The following is a 15,412-nucleotide window of genomic DNA, read 5'->3' as shown; positions in this document are numbered from 1 at the left end:
CCGGATGGGAAGTAATCAGTGTGGGTTGCATCCCAGCCTTTTTTCCAAATTATTAAAATGAAACCCCTTATTGGAGAATATCTCATTGGATTCATACACACACCTTATTTTGTATAAAATCTTATCTTTCAACTTGAAATGTCTCAACCTATACCTTATCTAACCAAGAAAATGATCCCTTTTAAGTTAATATTTGTATACAATCTTGTGTCTTCATCCTCATCTTCATCTTTATACTATAACATTTTCAGCGAACCTATGATACAAAAATTAATTCATATATTTGTATGAATTTGTAGTTATCCAAACATTTTCTTTCTACCATATGTTTCTGTGGATCCATTTAATTAAATACAAAAATCTCTAAGCAGAGTTATATAAAAATCACACAAAACATTCAAAATAAAGGTTCAACAGTACAAAACCCACACGGCAACACTAACATTTCGTGTTAACTTTCAAGTTTCAACCCTCGTTTCCAAACACCCATCAAAACATGACACAATTCCATGAAGCAGTGATGTGTGTGTTTAAAGATCACTTGTTTCCAAAATAAAAAAAAACATAAAGCCGACTTTAAGATCAGCGGTTAGCTTGCTTGGTATATCAAGAAGTAAAAAGCACCATACCTACTCGCAGAATGTATCAGGTATCACCCAAAAAAAAGCCCCTTTGCAAGCTTTTAACTCTGCATTGTTAAGCCACCAAAATATACGATATACATCATACTTCGTTTCTCAGAGTATATACTCTCTTTGGATGTCGATTTTAAGCTAAGCCTTAAAAACTATGACGTTTGTTTTGTATCTCTTGAATACTTGACTTGCTTTGTTGTTATTTTTTTTATAAGTGACTAGGTATACTCGTACCTTCTTAAAACCTATGTTAGGTGTCTTTTGGTCGTATCTTCCGTTAGTTAGTTTTATTTTCAACCTTGTCGAGTGCGGACGCTAAGCTGCGAATTTCGTAGACCGTAGGTTAACTGGTGATCTCTTTATATGCTAATGTCGCTTTTATAGTACATTTTAACTAATGCATTAAAGACTCTCTCTCTCTATCTCTGTTGGTCGTGTCCATTGTATTGTAACACGCAGCAAAGCCAACATCACCAGAGTGTCGGTTTATTTAATTTTGAAGCCATATAGTGATTTTATTGGTTCTCAAAACGGCTTACAGCGATTACCTTAAAGTTTACTTAAGCACGCAGCGGGCGTTTAAGGCATTTGGACAAGAATTGGATATAATATTGCATAAGTATAACCGTGGTAAACTATAAAAAAAATCTCAAAAAATTGTTATTGTGCATTAAAAAAAAAAAAAAAAAAAACCTTAATGTTAAAAACTTATATGGACTGTTTAAGTTTTTAAAAAACAAATCAAATAGTTAATATCATAAAAAAAGTGATTATCGTGTGTGAAAAGTCGAGAACTTTCTTTAAAAACAAAAAGGATTTACAAAAAAAGTTGCACTCTTTAATAATTCAAAAATTTCAACACAAAAAAAAGATCAAAAACAAGTTTATACATTTTAAGCAAAAATTAGCGAAGCTTTTTCAAAAACCAATATACCGGATTTTCAACTGTTCTTATAAACCATACCAGCAAGTTTTTTAATTAAGGTGAGTTTATAGATAAATTGTGTATATTATTACTTCTACTATGGCATTCAGTGAAATGATGTTTGTAGTTGCTATGGAGTGAACTTTATTTATTTTTTGTTAAATTTATTTTTAATATCAAGGTCGGCCAAGGTTGCATCTTAAATAAAATGCAGTTTTAAAATTTCGTTTTTATACTATAAGCTCAGAATTCATATTCAACTTATTTTTTTTTTTATAAAATGTCGTTTTTTTAAAACATTTTTTTGTTGTTTTTGAAATTTTCAATAGTCACCATAATTTTGAAATAAATTTTGTGTAGTCTTACCTTATTTAAATCTGTAAGGCTAAAATACATTTTGTGTATAAAAATAGTTACATCAAAAAATAAAAGCGATATTTTAATCAGAAAACCCTGTTTTTGATGTATGCATAAGAATGAAAACTTATGATAATTTTTATAATAAAAGTGGTCTATTAGAATAAATCAGTTCGATTTTTAAATGACTTGAAAAATTGCTTTTACATTATACTATACAAATATATTCAAACCTTACTTTTATTTTAAAATTTAGATTTTTGACAAACACTAATATTTAAATCAATCAAAGAATAGCTTATAAATTATTTCTACAAAACTAAATGCATTTTATGAAATTCTAAAAAAAAATATTGATGTTTATACAAAAAAAGTTTTAAATTTAGGACCATAACTTAAATTGTAACAAAATTTACCTAAACTAGAGCAAAACTTAGACTTGCGGATTTAAAAATGTAACATTTAAAAACTTATTACTTTTTTTGAATTAATGTACAAAATCCTTAATAAAAGTGAGACTTTCATGCACTCAAACCACCTTAACTAAAACCTCTTTAATTAGCATAACTTAGATTATATATTTGTACTTGATACAACATTTAAATGAAACTTTTAATTAACTGAACTGAATTCAAATAAACATTAAGAATGCTTCAATTTTAATTGTTTGCATTCTTAATATTAACCTTTACTTTGTCTTAATTAAATTAATCTGTTTCTATATTCTAACGACGACGCACGTTTTACTACTTCATATTAACTTTTTGGAGGACTTAAAATAACCATTAATGAATAAAAGTTTAGATGAATAATAAAATGAATTTGATTTTATTTGATGCAAAAATGAAGTATCTATACGAAGAAATAAAATCATAAATATATTCAAAATTAAAATAAACGATATTTTGTTTTTTTTTTTATTATAATTTAATGATAGTAAACTAAGTTTTGAATGGAAATCATTTGCATTACGAACGAATTTCAAATAAATACGTACTAAAAATGGGGGAATTTCTTAGTAAAAATATTCACAAACCCGGTTAAAGAAAAAACTATTTTGCATCGATATTGTGATCAAAGAATATAAAGGCATAACTTAAGTTTTAGAATATTTTAGATAAACTTTGGATTTCGAAAAGGAAAAGTGTTTGCGAACGTACCGCGCATATTTCCAAATAACACTTTTTAAACAAACTTCAAACAGATCTTCAGCAGTTGTTTACTGTTTTAAAAACTGGCTTCTTCCATAAGTTATGAGATCCGGTATAAATCATAACCCAAGGAAACCACTTGAACATAGGTTAATGATTAGCCTGCAAACAAAACTATGAATTAAGGTATTGTTCAAAAAGAGAGCTCCTTTTCAATATCAGGTTCAATCGTATCAAATTCCATGACCATTTGTTCAAGACTGAAATGCCTAAATTGATAACAAAAAGAGGCTGGGATGCGACCCACACTTATAACTTCCCATCCCGTCCGTCGATTTGTCTTGCTTAAAAGTTTATAGGTTTTCGAGTTGTCAGTTGTATTATTCTTAAAAATTTTAACATTACCAACAATATTTTTCATATAAAAAATAAAATCAATGATTATTGACAACAATATTTTTTAAAGAAAAAAGTATTTTAAAGCCAATTTCTCAAAGTTTTGAAAAGATATTTGAGTCGAAAATCAATTTTTACCAATTTTTATTAATTTTTTTGTTTAGGTTTTTAGTTTTTTGTGTCAATTCGATTTTTCTCAAAATTTTACCAGATGTTAAAAACGTTATTTTTCGTTGCACGAAATTGTTTTGGAGATAAAATAATTTCTTATTCGTAAAATTCTCGAGGTTACCAATTTTCTTTTCAGATTATTTGATTTATAAAAAAACCATTAATTGGATTTTTCTTTAAATATACTTATTTGGTATCATGTTCCAATATATTATATAAAATTTGATTCAAGTCTAGAGACTTTTGGTTCGTGAGATATTTGGGGTTAACCTAAATTTTCACATTGTATTTACGCTGCTATGGTAAAATATACCACCCACGCAATTTTCTTGAGATCCCTTTCTTCATCTTTTTACATTATTTTCTATATAACCAAAATTTATTTGAAGTCTATTGGTTCTTGAGCCATGGACGACGGAAAAACGTCGCGAACGTACTGACGTACAGACGTACGGACTTACGCACATACATCTTTCTAAAACTCTTTTATTTTGACTCTAAGGACCTTAAAACGTCGAGAAATGTAAAAATTTTCAATTTGACAAATCAGACCCATCACAATAACTTCCTATGGGAAGTTAAAAATATTTTATGTATAAGTACCAAAAATGTGTGAATTTCTTAATCAAAATATGTACTCACCCGGTTAACAAAAAAAAAAACATTCGACATCGATCTCCTGAACAAAAAACATAAGAGCACATATTTCTGAATAACACTTTTTTTAAGTTTTTTAAAAGCTTTACAATAATTTGAATTCGGAAAGTATCTTTGACTAGTTTTGTTAGTATTTCAAAAAACTCATAAAAGATCCTCAGCAGTCATTTGCTGTTTTAAAATCTGGCTAGTTCCAAAAGTTTTAAGATACATTTAAATCATAACTTATCACTTAAACTTTGTTCGTGCAATTTTTTAAGGAAATTAATTAAACTTAAGTAAATGATTAACCTGCAAACAAAACTTTGAATTTGAGTACTATTAAAAAAGAAAGCTTGTTTTTAATGTCAATTTCAATCGTTAGAAATTGATTGAACTTAGCGTCTTGCATAATGATACTTTTCGCAATATCAATGATCATTTGTTCAAGACTGAAAGACCTACGAGTACATTAATAACAATAATTTTGAAGAAATGCAAGAATTTAAATGAATTCTGTTTTTATTTTTAAAACACATTATCAATATTTTTGTTTCGATAAAAATGTTATTCATCATAAGAAGGATATGGTCATATTTATTTATAAGTATGTAACATCTAGTTCTAGTTATTGAAAAACAAAGAACACAAAAGTTCAAAATTAGATAATCCAACTAATTCACATCAGAATCGCAGACATGTTTTTTAAACAAATAATTCTCCTAGACTATAAATTAGAGTCGTAATCGTTAGAAGTTCACCGCCCTCCGCTATACATCAGATATAATGTACCTAAATAAAAAAATACTCACATGTATCATGATTCCTCTTTTTTGTAGAAGTTTGTATATTTTTAAGAGTAAATTATTGTCATCAAATGATTTTTGATTTGATAAGATGTCTGTTTGTACACACACTTCACATGTAAATTACTTCAAATGGGAATCTTTATCTTGTGTGTCACGTATAAGAATTATTTGTGACTCATACTGCCAAAAAAAACACCAAAAGATCTCATAGATACCTTCTTACCATTTCTTGAAGTTGTTCTCTTTTTTGTATTCTTCATCAAAATTTTTATATTTTTGAGGTCTAAGATTTCCCATTCAACATTTTTATGAGTATATGCGAAACTTGTTTATTTGACTTTGAGATTATTTTAACAAGTTCTTCGATGCATATTCATTGGCAACACACAATTTAACAAAAAAAAAAGGAACAACTTTTAATAAGGAACGTTCTATTGTTTTGAAGAAATTTTGTTATTTAAAACGCGAGTTTATATAATATGTTGTTTTCTCAAAAAATTATTCAAGAATTTAAATTTAAATTTGAAAATTAAATTAGTACAAATAGATAACAGATTAATTCAAAATGATGATGTAAGCTATGTTTTTAGTTTTTGAATTTATCTCTAAGTTTTGAATGTCAGACTGGTACAATAAAATAATAATTTTACTTTAGTGTTCATTTTGTTTTGATAATGAACTTGACTTTTTAAAGGTGATGATGATGATGGGAACAAATAAGATGTTCATGCAATTTAATGATTGAAATCAACGACCGTTAAACATAAAAATAATGTGTGAAAATAATAAGGTGAAGTAAGGTACCAACGAATTTAATTTTTATCACTAAATAAAGGGCAACGATGTAATTTTCCCTGAACTACACGAAGTTAAATAAGACAGTAGTTAGGGCAATTTATAATAGTTTTAAATAAGTTTTGCTCTTATTTTAAGTGAAGGGCACAGAAAATGACTAAATTTTGTTAGACGATATGAATGTTTTTGTAAAGAATGGATTCAGGGCAGGAATTCAAAAATAGTTATAGTTTATACGATTTTTAACTCAGTACAGGGAATTTTTGTTTACTGAGCTTTTCAATAGAAAGAAGCTGATTGCCAAACAGAATTTTGTATTGCAGAGTAAAATACAAATTACAAAAAGAAATTATTACACTAAGGTAAAAATGGTTGGTTTTTAAAGGACATTTTAAAGTCAGTTTCCAATTCTAGCTTCATAATTCTAAAATGTTGACAATTAAAAAGAAGACTGGGATGCTAGCCACTTTGATAGCTTTCTATTGATGATCTTAAAAGTCAAATTTTGTGTTATACGTCAAATTTATAGTTAGTGCGTAAGACTGTCATGCCAGAGGTCTTGCGTTTGATCCCTGCCTATGCCACCTAAAGTTTTTTTTTCACGAGTACTGCCTCTTGCGTGGAATTGACAAATTCTCAAAGAGTAATTTTTCCCATGAAAAGTACTTTCTTAAATTATCCGTTTGGGTTGGGCTTAAAACTGTCGGTCTCCTCCATCCCTGTAAACATCACTCGTACACAGAAATGGTTGAGAGTTGTAAATCACTAAGCCCTAATTTTCAACGGAATGTTGCACCACCTAATTTATTTAAGCCAAATTGTCACTTAAAGAACTTTTAAAAATTTATAAATGCAGTTTAAATTCAAGATGTTTTCTGTCAAGATTACTAGGTTATTTTTTGTAAAAAAAAATGTATTTGGATATTTCTAAGAATTTAGCCAAATGTTAAAAACGTAGTTTAAAATTTTTTCTGAAGAAAATATCACTTTTTCCTTGTAAAATATTTAACATTAAGATCTTTTTATTAACTTCCCATAGGAAGTTATTGTAAAGGGTCTGATTTGTCAAATTAAAAATTTTGACATTTAAATGATTTTGAGAAAGATTGCTGTGCGTGCGTGTGTACGTACGTTCGTGCATCCGTACGTTCACGACGTTTTTTTTCGTCGTCCATAGCTCAAGAACCAGAAGAGATAACGACATTAAATAAATTTTGTCAATCAGATAATAAAGCAGGAATATAAGCAGGCTCTCAAGAAAAAAGAAAAAGAAAAAAAAAGGTGAAACTTTTGGTTAACCCTAAATATCTTACTAACCAAAAACGCTAGAGACTTAAAATAAATGTTTTATAATATATTGTATACCGAACAAATATATTTTTTGAAAAAAAAATGCAGTTCACGTTTTTTTTGTATATTAAGAAAACTGAAAAAAAATTTGTTACGTCTAAAATTTTACGAATACAAAATGATTTTATCACCAAAACAAATTTGTGCAACGAAAAATAACGTTTTAAAAAATTTTGAGAAAAATCCAATTGACTGTTTTTTTACAAAAAAAAACTAAAAACCTAAACAAAAAAGTTAATAAAAGTTGTTAAAAATTGATTTTCGACTCAAATATCTTTTCAAAACTTTGATCTCATTGGCTTTTAACGACTTCTATCTTTTAAAAAATATTATTGTCAACATTCAGTACAGTTTTGAGAAAAATTTAATTGGCAGGTTTTTTTTAAAAAAAATTAAAACCTAACAAAAAACAATACTAAAACTTGGTAAAAATTTACTAACGACTCAAATAGCTTTTAAGAAATTAAGAATATTGTCTTCAAACTCTTTTTATTTCACCGAAAATATTATTTTTGATATTCAATAGTTTTTCATAAGATTCCAAACGTCCGTTTTTCATAAGAAAATAAAATCTTCAAGAAATAGTACTCAAAATTTTATTAAAAATTGATGTTCGGATCTTGATATCTCTCAAATTAATTTCATTAATCCGACTTGCGACTAAAAATCAAACTAAACTATTTCCTTAAACGTTGTTTGTTTAATTTTAAAAATTTTGTAATCCAACACGAAAACCTACAAACTTTCAAGCTAGACAAATCGACAGACGGGATGAAATGTCATGAGTGGGGTTCCATCGCAGCCTCTTTTTTACTTTTTTAAATTGCCAACAAAAAGAACACTTGGGACATTTTTTTTGGAAATTTCTTTCTGTACAATGGAAAACCTATCTATGAAAGTAAGTCTACTTAATTTTTGTGCATATTCTTAAGATATGTAGGATGAAAATAGATACACAGACATATTTTTTAAATAGTCAAACAAATATTCATAAAATAAACTTGTTGGAGTCGAAATTCCCAAAAACAAGTAAAGCCGACACAATTTTTAATAGCGAACAAATTTATTGAAATTCAAAGTTTTTTATGGCGCTTTAAAATTATTTGTGTTGGTACCCAACCCGTGATTTATCGACTGACTTCTTACCGCAATTTCTTTATGTTGAAAGCTAGGTAAATTATAAAGATTTTTGTACATCGCTTCAGTTATAAAGCGGCTTAGCAAAATATATCAAATTTGCAGGGTGATTCAACTTAAAGCTACAAAAGATTAGTTATGAAATTAGAAAAATAATAATAAAACATATTGATAGTTTGAAGATTTTCACAACCCCACAAACCCAACATATCCCACTAAGCCGTCGACAAATCATAAGCTGAGTAGCAACACAAATAGTTTTAAATATTATAAACGGCGATAACAAAACTGTTTGATTTTTTCAAAAATTATCGTACAAAAAATTAGAAAAACTTTGAAAAGTTAAATGTTGACAAAATAATTTCGTACCCATTTATCAGAATTCTGAGCTCCATGATTATTTTATGAAATAAAATACAAAATCAAATGTTTTTGTTTTCATTTTTATCGATATTTTCACCGAACGTGGGATTGAAAATAAGTTTAAAGTTTAATCAAAAATCTTTCAGTCTCTTTCCCTCTTTCAACTTCTTTTTAAAAAATGGAATACAAAAATATGTCATTTTCTTCTCTTCTTCAACTTCATTTTAAAAAAATGGGACAAATTTGACTTTCCTTCACTACATTCATACCATCAATTTTTAAAAAGTGAAAACGAGGGCATTAAGTCTTGAATTTTGTTCTTAGAAAGCAACAACTAATGTTATGTTTCATGCGTCAAAGTTTATTTATTATACGTGAAGTCTTATGGCATACAAACTGCAAGTACTCACACGTTCTAGAATCTGGATGCATAAACTCCAACTTTTACTAATTGAAACTTAAGAAAAAAAATCACCCAAGCTTTTGTAGGCCTAGAGTAGTTTTTATGACGACAAATTATGTTACATTGCACGTCTTGTTTTCATGGAATTCCAACACTTACTAGCCAACAAGAACACAGCTAAAGTTATTCGAATATAAACATTTTTCTATGAAAGACCAAAATCTATGTCTATAAATAAATAAACTTTGAGTAAGGCTATGTGCAGCAGTAAGCTAAGCCCACAACAAATGTGCGTTACGCATGCATATAAGAAACAAATCATTATGCACTATAATGTAGGTAAGGTACCTACGTGACCACCTTGTAGAACACCTGTCAAATACTTGTAGACTCTATGATTATGCACAATTTTTGTTCTTCTTTGAACTTTTTCTAAAGTTAACTCTTTATTTATATTCATTTTTTTATTATTATTATTTGAACACGTTCTTGTAAAGAAAAACCTCTATAAAATGCGGTCAAGTTGATGAAAAAGGTCAATCTACCAGGACATGCTAGTGAAATGAATTATTCACTTTTAATTTAAAATAAAAGCTTAGAACTTTTGTTTTCATTTGATTTGTGTAGAGATTGAGGGATTAATTTTTTTCTTGAAGTTTTACTTTTTTTGTATTTTAAATAATAGAATATTTTACACACTACATGTGTGGTACTATTTTAATTTGAGTAAATTTTATTCTTGGAAGAGCACTTCACGCTATCCAATAAAATATTTTATGTATGTACTTACTTATATCATTTACAGAAAAATCTTATAAGAACATTAACCAGGAAAAATAAACTTTTTTTCGTATTCAAATCAACAAATCATAACAATATGGCCGTGATTGTGTATGATAGTTGGTAACATGCTAAAGGTATAAAATCGTTATGATAAATGACTAATCACTTAAAAAATAAAGAAGAAAAATCTTCAGTAGACAATGACCTGGTAGTTTTGTTACAGATCTTAGATACTAGATCACAACAAAGATGAATTAATTTTTATAGACTCTTTTAACAACCTTGAGGCTTTTTATGAATAATAAATAATAAAAAGTCTACCATTAGAGTTTGTTAACACTTAACACTTAGCCGGAACAAAATATGTGTAGCAATAAATTATTGTACCTTTTTTTGGGTACAATTGGTACAAAATAAAATTGCTAATTGAACTCACTTTTAGTTGTTATGTTTTAATGAGCTTTTATGCGTTGGTTAAAGAATTTATTAGATAAGGTAATAGTAATGTTTTTTAACAGTAAAATTGTACAATACTATCGACTAAAATACACTATATTGGAACACTATTACATATATTAAATTTAACATGTTTAACCCCTTCGTGCCTTATATTTTAAAAGTATAACTAAATTATTCTAAATTAAGGAATCTGGATCTGATTATTAAAGGTTTTACTGTGGAACATTTGTATCCATTTTATTTTCATGGAGTAAAATGTATTCTTCTTACTTTTTCGAGAACTAACTCAGTCATTAAACTTGTGATTTATCATTGCTTGTGAGGAAAGGCTTTTCAAAAATTGTTCTTAGATTTTCAAAGTACCCGATGGGACAATTTTTCTTTGCTACTTAAAAATTATAAAAATACCGATCATTTGCTGTTGGCTGTTGAGCTTGAGCTCTTGTATTAACTTTCCATTCAAATCTTTACGCAAAACTGGGTTTTCGATAAACTACGGGTTAAGAGTTCCAATAATTTTAGCTTTATTGAACGACGACGTACCAGGTTTAGATTGTTCATCAATGTATTTTTCCAAAGATGTTTCCACCACCTTCATTATTGTCGTCCAAGAAGATGCTTAGTTCTGCGAATTGTTCTTCTCACTTTTTGTTGTAAATTTTAACAAAGCGTCTAAAATTCCATGTTTAATATTGGCGTTTTGTCTTGTATTGTCAAATGTCAAAATCTTTGAATGACGACTTCAAAATCTAAAGCTGCCCAAACAACGGACTATTCAAATTTTGGAAAACCCTTTTTAGGATATAATTTAAAATTAAATGGAAATGGAAATAGAAGACCCAATTCGGAAGCAATATAGTAATGTAACTACTTTTAAGGAATTCATAACTTTTTGAAATTTTCAACGTCAAAGTGTCTTTTAGAGCTAGTAAGATGCTTGAAAGGCCTCAGTATTTTTTAATTTGGCTTTTCATTCTTGATCTCTTGATATACTTAGCAAAACAAACATTTTAAAGCTATGCTATTCGCCTCAAAGTATCATCGCAGTGGGTTACCAACGACTTTGTAATACTTTCTTAAGTATTTAGAATCAATTCCAAGCAAACAGACTACACTATACTGCAAATCCAGATTTGTATATCTTCCAGATCTTTCTGAAAGGATAAGGCATTTCTGGAAGATGATTCAGCCCACTTTTACACAGATGGATCAAAAACAAATGGAAGGGTTGGTTGAGGTGTGTACTATGAACCACTTAAATTAAGGCTCTCATTCCACCTTCCCATCATTGTAGCGTTTTTCAGGCGGCACTTTTGACGATAAAGAAGAAGAAGTCTTGTCCTGGCTTGAAGAAAACGTTATCTCAACATCTATAGTCCTTATTAACTTCCCATAGGAAGTTATTGTAATGGGTCCGATTTGTCAAATTGAAAATTTTGACATTTCTCGACGTTTCAAGGTCCCTAGAGTCGAAATAAAAGATTTTTAGAAAGATGTCTGTGCGTGCGTGTGTACGTACGTTTGTACGTCCGTACGTTCGCGACGTTTTTTTCGTTGTCCATAGCTCAAGAACCAGAAGAGATATCGACTTCAAATAAATTTTGTTATACAGATAATAAGGCAGAAAGATGCAGAAAGGGCTCTCAAGAAAATTGCGTGGGTGGTTTTTTTACTATAGCAGTTTGAAAAAATGATGAAAATTTTGGTTAACCCTAAATATCTTACGAACCAAAAACGCTAGAGACTTGAATTAAATTTTATATAATATATTGTAACGTGATACCAAACAGATATATTTTTTGAAAAAAATCTATCTAACGGTTTTTTTCTAAATCAAAAAAACTGAAAAAAAAAATTGTCACCTCCTAAATTTAACGACTAACATATGATTTCATCTCCAAAACAATTTTGAGCAACGGAGAATATGTTTTAAAAATGTGATACAATTTTGAGAAAAATCGAATTGACAGTTTTTTTTATAAAAAATAAAAATCTAAAAAAATATTACTCAACGTTCGTAAAAATTAAATATCGATTCAAATATCTTTTCAAAAACTTGAAATTTAGGCTTTAAGCTTATTTTATCTTATAAGAAATATTGTTTTCAACATTTAATAAAACTTTGAAAAAAATCGAATTGACAGTTTTTTTACAAAAAATAAAAACCTAAAAAAAAAATTAATAAAAGTTGGTAAACATTGATTTTCGACTCAAATATCTTTTCAAAACTTTGAGATATTGGCTTTAATTTACTTTTATCTTTCAAAAAATATTATTGTCAACATTCAGTAAAATTTTGAACAAAATCGAATTGAAAGTTTTTTTTTTTATAAAAAATTAAAAACCGAACAAAAATTAACAAAAGTTGGTAAAAATTGAATATGGATTCAAATATCTTTTCAAAAACTTGAAAGTTAGACTTTAAACTTATTTTATCTTATAAGAAATATTGTTTTAAGCATTCTGAAAGATGTTGAGAAAAATCGAATTGACAGTTTTTTTACAAAAAATAAAAACCTTAAAACAAAATTTATAAAAGTTGGTAAAAATTGATTTTCGACTCAAATATCTTTTCAAAAATTGTAGATATTGGCTTTTAACTACTTTAATCTTTCAAAAAATATTGTGGTTAATATTTAGTAAAATTTAAAAAAAATCGAATTGATAGTTTTTGTACAAAAAATTAAATACCTAAAAAAAATTTAACAAAAGTTATTAAAAATTGATTTTCGACTCAAATATCTTTTCAAATCTATAAAAACATCTAAAACAACATTTGATAGAATTTTAAAGAAAATCGAATTGACGGTTTTTTTACAAAAAATAAAACTCTAAAAAAAAACAATACTAAAACTTGGTAAACATTTACTTTCGACTCAAATAGCTTTTCAAAAATTCAAAATATTGGCTTCAAACTTATTTTATTTTACAGAAAATATTGTTTTCAATATTCAGTGATTTTTATATAAAAACCCAACAGTCCGTTTTTTCATAAAAAATAAAATCCACAAAAAATAGTACGCAAATTTGGTAAAAATTGATACGAGTAGATATAGACAAACTTTTAAGCAAGACAAATCGACAGACGGGATGGGAAGTTATCAGTGTGGGTCGCATCCCAGCCTCTTTTTATTTTAGTTTTTAAATATTTGTATTACTTTGAATTACACTCGTTTTTAAAATAAGCCCATATACAGCGAACTACATAAGTATGTATGTGTGTTACACTCATGGTAACTTCTTCACAGAAATTCAATAACGCATTATTCAATAACATTTGTTTTTCTATTATAGTTAAATGTATAGACAAATTTAAATATGAAAGAAAACAATAATCTCTTGAAAATTTACGACACAACATTTATAGCAATTAATCTTTTAATCGACGACGACGCAACTCTTTTGCTGCCTCCATATTTTATTATTTGCTGATGACATTTGAAGTTTTGAAGTATAGTAGTTTTGGTGTAAGCTATTTGTAGTGCTTGTTTTGTTAAAATTTAAATAAAGACATGAAGACATTAACTAAAATTGGCTTCATTAATTGCATAACTTCGTTGAAGGGCTTTAAAATTAATGAAAACAAATTTAAGGTACTGCTTATACATATTAAATATCTTGTCATTAATCAAAGTATAGATTTTGTGGTTATGCGGAGTATTATTGCCTCAACACTTGTTACAATTTCAGAAAAGATATAAAGGTGTAATCCCTGCGTCATTATGTGTTTTAACCCAGTTGTGAAAAGTAGTTCTTATGGATATCGTTTTTTTGTGGTTAGTTAAAAAAAATCCTCTCAAACACCTCAATAAGGACATAACAGTTAACAAAATCTTCATTTCATTGTCAAAAGAACCTGCCTCTCCAGAATGTGACAAACATTAAACGTTGTCTTCCAATTCGATCTTAGTATTTGCATACAAGAAACAAATTCTTTCCAAAAATAAAGAAGGTACAAAAGTAAATACGCTCAATCATCATCATAAGAAACAATAAAACAAAACAAAAACCGTTGACCTATTTTTCCAGCATCAATCTTCAAAAGTTATTTCTTCATCACCCTTGCACTTTACTTGAACAAAAATACAAAATGCTTTGGAATTCGCTTGCATGCCAACACAATTTCAATTATCGCCCGCACCATCAACATTCACCACTGCTGCCGCCTCCATTACCATCGTCGCCGCGCCGCCCGTCAAACCGACAGCCCCGCCATTGTGCATCACTTTGAGGCAAGCCTGTATATTATATCTTGCCAACTAACAAAAATATACTATATTGCTACATGGTACTGTACACTCCTCCACTTTCAAGACATAAAGTTCAAAATGGATTGTTCTTTGAATAAAATAATAAATGTTTCCTTTATACTCGTACTTGATTATTGTAAGGTTTTTAATCTTATAATTTATCGATCATTAGTGCTTGCGCCAGTCAAGTTTAAAACAAAAAAAAAAAAAACAGCAGCACTATTCACATGATGATTGTCTGATTGATGGATCGTGATTTTTGTAATTAAATCATAAAAGTGAATCGAAGAGTATCTAGATATATCGTATTTTAACCTACCGTTCAATTTGTGAATATAGTTATTTGTAATACTTTGGCATATTCAATTGTAGTTCGTGATATTAGTTCAACCTTTTACTTATTCTTCACTAAAATACCCATAGTTAAAAATTAGCTAATTGTTATTTTAGGACTTTAAATAAAGTTTTGCAATCGCATAGAGAACATCAAAGTCGATATTTTAATCAGATCTGCCTTAATGATGACAGAGAATGCAGTGATTTCTTAAAACTTTAATTTATTTTAATTTAATTTTATTTGTGTGTATTGAATAAATAACGGTACCTTTTACAATTATTTCATTAAAAACTGATGCGAATTTCAGTTAAACAAAATTCTGAAGACTTTTATAAGTAATGTTCTAGAGACTATGTAAAGATTTACAAACAAACCTATATAGAAAATTTTAAGCAAATTTTTATAATAATTAACTATGAAACAAGTATGTAAGCCGGCCAAGGCTTGAAACCCCA

At 28.1% G+C, this 15,412-nt stretch overlaps 1 protein-coding gene across 1 annotated transcript in view; it reads left to right on the top strand.

The window, feature by feature from the left end:
- The first annotated feature begins 917 nt into the window (after window positions 1–917).
- Window positions 918–15,412, top strand: part of LOC129951421 (uncharacterized) — a 49,211-nt gene continuing 34,716 nt past the window's right edge. The window contains exon 1 of the mRNA XM_056063551.1: window positions 918–1,619. The gene's annotated coding sequence lies outside the window, so the exon portion shown is untranslated. The remainder of the gene's footprint in view (window positions 1,620–15,412) is intronic.

The sequence above is a fragment of the Eupeodes corollae genome, chromosome 3, assembly GCF_945859685.1.
Source record: "Eupeodes corollae chromosome 3, idEupCoro1.1, whole genome shotgun sequence".
NCBI lineage: Eukaryota > Metazoa > Arthropoda > Insecta > Diptera > Syrphidae > Eupeodes > Eupeodes corollae.
Note: the sequence above shows the minus strand (reverse complement) of the source record. Positions and strands in the feature narration are given on the sequence as shown.